The sequence below is a fragment of the Octopus sinensis genome, unplaced genomic scaffold (genome assembly GCF_006345805.1).
Source record: "Octopus sinensis unplaced genomic scaffold, ASM634580v1 Contig17526, whole genome shotgun sequence".
Lineage (NCBI taxonomy): Eukaryota > Metazoa > Mollusca > Cephalopoda > Octopoda > Octopodidae > Octopus > Octopus sinensis.
In genome coordinates this window covers 18,232-24,308 of record NW_021835134.1, presented here as the reverse complement: position 1 = coordinate 24,308, position 6,077 = coordinate 18,232, and positions in this window count along the sequence as shown.

Genomic DNA, 6,077 nt, shown 5'->3' with positions numbered 1-6,077 from the left:
ATTTATTTCTGACGATATGATATATCAGTTATCATCATCAGCAGAAGCAGCATTTAACCTCCACTCTCTATGCTGGCATGGGTTGAACAAATATAAATAATATAAATGTGTGCGAGTGTGTGTATACTACATACGTATATATACGATGTGGAGAATATACCGTCAACTTTGACCAAACGACCTGAACATTAGCTTCAAGGCTCATCCAAGACTGGGACCATGGGTCATACGTCCCCTACCCAATTCAGGATCACAGTATATATGTACACTGCAACATAATTTCTTTTCCTCAACATTGTCCCGAAAGAGATCAAAGAGGGAAAGGATCCCATCAACTTTAAACGGAGTCTGGATAGATTCCTTCAAGGAATACCCGATAAGCCACCCATAATTGGATACAACTCACCCAACAAAAACTCGCTACTTGAATGGATCACACACAAAACTTGACTTAAACAGGATTTAGATAATCATATCAGGTGGTGCTATCAAGTTAGACATGGCCTGGACAATCTTTAATCGAAACATATCTAAGTTTATCTAAGTTTATATATATATATATATAAAACAATTAAGGATAAAATCTTAATAAGAAATCTTAACAAGAAATTATCAGGTAGTTAGCGTGAAAAACCTCATAAGGGAAAAAATCTGAAAAATTTTTCACTTGAAAATATTTGTTTATATTGTATAGAGGGCATTATTACACATAATTGCCACACGCTAGGAGGGACTTTCAAAGTCATTACTACCTAAAATAAACGAATCGTACCGAGTACAGCTCTCGAAGCAAGGCATTTAGAAACAGAATTTAGTTCCAGATCACCTGTGATTTCGCAATTAACGTATTATCTACATCTTTTGTTTATCAGTGAAACATATTCAGAACATATCAAAAATAAACAAAACCAACATACCTAGCGGAACCGAACAGACAACTGTCGCCTCCATCGTAACACATGGAAATGTTTATTCATTATATATTCATGTAATATATATCTATATATATATATACATTATATATATACGTATGTAGCATACACACACACACATTTATATTATTTATATTTGTTCAACCCATGCCAGCATAGAGAATGGACGTATATATATATATTGATATGTGTGTGTGTATATATATATATATATATATATATATATATATATATATATATATATATATATCAAGATATATATACATCTTAATATATATATATGTATATAGAGTTAATCCAAACAAGAAAACACCAAAAAAAACACAACAACGCGAGAACGTGGAACAAATATAGTATTATTCGACGCTCAGGAAAGAAGGGAAGAAGGAGGGTTTAACGTTTCGAATATATATATGTGTGTGTGTGTGTATGTGTGTGTGTGTGTGTGTATGAGTGTGTGTGTGTATGTATGTGTATGTATGTATGTACATGTGTTCATGTATACATATATATATATATGTAAAGAATATGAGGGGTTTAATTCACTTGTAATCTATACGAATAGGTACGCTGGGTAAGTGCTATAGTTGGATGACCATTAGGTTCCAAGATCACTGGATCTAAGGAGCCGTATAAGGGATCTCTTATAACAGGTATTTATTATGTTAGAGTAAAAAAAATCAAAACCAAGTCATTTAAAATTAGTTTAACGTTTCTGGGATAATCCAAGCGGTAAGTTAGTATGACCACGTGCTGGGTATTCCGTCATCTGAGACAAGATATGAATATTTTAGACAGGGAAAATTTGCAGTTTACATGGAATAAAATTCCCAGTTTGTAAGGAATAAAATAGAAGAGTATAATTCTCATGCTCTATATAGTGATGTTGGTAAATTAATATGTAATTTGTAATGATATGAGCGGATTAACGAAACAGCCGTAGGAAAGAATGATAACGTTGTGATGAAGATAGGAGTGATGATGATCCTCGGGAAAGTGATAGCTTTTTGGTAGTAGTGGTAATGGTAGAGCTGGTGACAGTGTTCTTGTTGGTTTTGTTGGTGATGGTGGTGGTGGTGGTGGTGGTGGTGGTGATGGTGGTGGTTGTGGTGGTGGTGGTGGTGGTGGTGGTAGATCTGGTTATAGTAGTGATTATGATGTTGACGGTGTTTTTGTGATACTGATAGCAGTGTTAAGTATACCATTGATGACGATGATGGTAGTGGAGGCGGTTGTGGTGGAGGTAATAGTAGTGGTGGTACTGTTGGCGGGGGTCGGGGGTGGCTGGTAGTGACGGTGGGAATTTTAGTTCTCGTTGTGATAGCGGTCGTGTTTGTGCCAGTCTGACAAACACAAGCGCGCGCACACGCGCACACACAGACAGTCACACACATACATTCACGCATACATGCACACTTCAGTATAAACACCCAGACGACCTTTCATCTACACACATAATAAAACACACACACACACAAATATATGCATACCTAGACACACACATCCACACACGCACGCACATATATACATAAAAGTATACATACACGCATACATATATACATTCATAAGCACATACAAGCATGCATACATGCATACGTATACACTCACACTCATACATATATATATATATACACATAAGGACACAGACACACATACAACCGCAAAGATATTTCAACATGCACACACACACACACACACTGGTCCTCTCTCTCTAACTTTCTCTCTCTTTCTCTCTTTCTCTCTCCCTCCTTTCTCTCTCTCTCTCTCCTTTCTCTCTTTTCTCCCTCTCTCTCCCTCCTTTCTCTCTCTCTCTTCCAGAAAGACACACAGATCCAAGCATGGTTACAACGATCACAATTGCACAGTAATGTCACACGGAAAGCAAAAATAAAAAAAAATACCAATTGATTTTATATGAAGAGAAAATACATCGCCAAGAATGGCAGACGACAATCAAACGGCAGTCAAAATTGTGTTTTCTTTTCAATTCAAGCTGGCATTTTCATGTATTAGCAAGGGGAAACTTAAAAAGAATTCAGTCACGACCAAATTAATGATTTTATATGTATACACATATATATATGTATAAGTAGATTTAATATGTATATGTGTGTGTGTGCGTATGTGTATTTCTTTGTATATATTTACACACATATACATTTGACTATACTTAGTTTGCCGTTCTCTTTACACTTCCATTTTAACGGTATCGTCACGTGACTGTTTTATATTAAACAGTGAACTCATCAAATTTCGTGGTTTTGCCTCCTTTAACAGAAGTATATATTTATACTTTTTAAGGTAATAGTTTCTTCTCTGTTATTCTTGCATTGCTTTTTCTGTTCTTTACTTGTAATCCTTCATTTTTTTTTTTGTACCTTATTTCAGAAGTCATAGAGGTCTGTGAGTGTCTGCAGGTGTGAGAATATGGAACGTTCGAGACAACTATTGTTATTATTCACAACTGTGAAATACATTTTTTTTGTCAGAAAATTTGATATATTTTGCACATTTTGCACATAAAGTTATGACTGTCAGTACCTACCCCTGTGCCTCTGTATTATGTTTGCAAGTTTATGCTTGTTATATACATAGAATATATAAAGCATAAATATAATCTGTCTTGTTTTACATATACAGTAGCGGCCATGATATAAGGATCAGTAAGAACAAGTGTATTGAAATATTTATCTTTGAAGATTAACAAAACGTTGAGACTAAATATTTTACACATATTTAAATATATCTAATATTTATCTTTCGTGAACATTTCGAGTGAATGGAATAAATATTTCGTAAGCTATGAGGAAATAAACAAATAATGTTCCAAACTGCAACGGCCAAAAGTTAAGGGTCACTTAACAATGAAAAATGGAACAAGAACAAAAAAGAAACCCTTACTATTAATATTTTGTGAACATCCCTTTACTATCAATGACCTCCTGACATCTGTTACCACAGGACTGAATTAAATTCTTGCAAAATAATGGAGTAATATTGTTCCATTCGTTTTTCAATAATTCCCAGACTTCATTTTGGTTCTTTTGATTTCTCCTTCGCGCCCTGTCTTCAATAATCTTCCTAGTGTTTTCTATAGGGTTGAGATCGGGACTTTGAGGTGGCCAGTCCATGAGATCAACTCCTTCATCACTAAAAATATCTTTGACTCTCTTCGCAGTGTGATAGGGAGCATTGTCCTACGCGATGATAGGATAAAACTGACGACGATTGGAGATGTGGAAGGGCATGCTGTCTAAGAATCTGCTTGTAGATTTTAGTACTGACAGTCCCTTGTAGGCGAATAAGTGGACCAGGACCAGCAGCAAAGATCACTCACCATATTATTACTCTGCCTTCTCCATATTTCACTGTCTTTTTCACACATGCATGAGATAACATTTCGCCACTCCTCGTCGGACATACATCCTGCCATCGGAACCAATCACATTAAACTTTGATTCATCGCTAAAATGAATCTGCGGCCACCGTTCTTCTGTCCAAACGACATGATCGTGAGCGAAACGAAAACAGGCTTTTGATTCTTCTTGGAGATCAGATGTTTCTTTGCCGGTGCTCGAGCAAGCAACCTAGATCCTCGTAACCTCCGAGAAACTGTTTTGCGCGATACGTTGACATCGGGAGTGGAGCTAAACTCGCGGGTTATCTCAGCAGCACTCTTAAACCTATCCTTCCGTGACATTCTAACTATAATACAATCCTTTTTTGATGAAGTTTTACGAGGTCAACCGATTTTGAGTTTAGCATCTGTCGATCCTGATGACTTAAAACGAGTTAGAATTCGTTGCACAATACTTATAGACCTTTCTACAGTAGTTGCTATCACAGAATTTCACTTGCCCTCTTGATTAAAGCACACAATCCTTTGTTTTTCATCACAGGACACCGATTGTCTCTCACAAGCCGCCATGTTGACAGTTGAATGTTCCAATGATGTAAGATTATAAGAAGTAACTGTTACCCCATTAACAGTCTTCTAAACAACAAATACATCGGTTAGTAGTTCATTTGTTTTAAGTGACCCTTAGCTTTTGGCCTTTGCAATTTGGAAGTTTGCTTGTTTATTTCCTCATAACTTACGAAACATCTATTCCATTCACGTAGGATAGATATTAAATATATCTAAGTATGTATAAAATATCTACAATACACTTGTTCATACTGACCCTTATATTATGGCCGCTACTGTATACACACACACACACACATACATACACACGCACGCACACACACATTAATTTATTCTTTTACTTGTTTCAGTCATTTGACTGGGGCTATGCTGGAGCATCGCCTTTTATTCTAACAAATCGACCCCTGGACTTATTCTTTGTAAGCCTGGTACTTATTCCATCGGTGTCTTCTACCGAACCGCTAGTTTATGGGGACATAACCACACCAGCATCGGTTGTCAAGTAATGATGGGGGACAAACACAGACACAAAGACACATACACACACACAAATATATATATATATACGCACAAACACACACGAACATACATACATACATATATATATATATATATATATAATATATATATATATATATATATATATATATACTATATATATATATATATATATACGAGGAAAACGTCCTCCGTCCAATGGACGGTGCTGAACCATATCTGCTGAATAAAAAGCAATCAGTGTTTTCTTAACATTAAAAAATAATTAAGCATGCCTTTATTTCAATAATTTGGGGGTTTTGTTAAACGAAGTTGAGGCAAAAAAAAATTCTTCAGAAACCAAATAGTCTTTCCTTCCTTCATGCCAAGTTTGAAGAAAATATCTCTTTTGCATCTTACTTTTTTTGGTCTCTTAAATATACTGCATTTTGTGGCATTATTTCAAGCCAGCCGGCTTTTTTTTGCGCAAACTGTACGTGCATTTTTCTCGCCTACGCGTAGTATCGATCGCAACAGCACGTACAAATTACGTTCCCACGGCTTTATCGATCGTATTCTCACCTGGAATCGATTTTTGTAATTTCTTTCAAGACTTATACACGCCCTGATACCGTCGGTATCTACATATCAAATTTGAGCGCAATTGGGTGGAGGATGCCCGAGATCCTAGAAGACACACACACACACAGAACGGATTTTATATAATAGATATATAGATA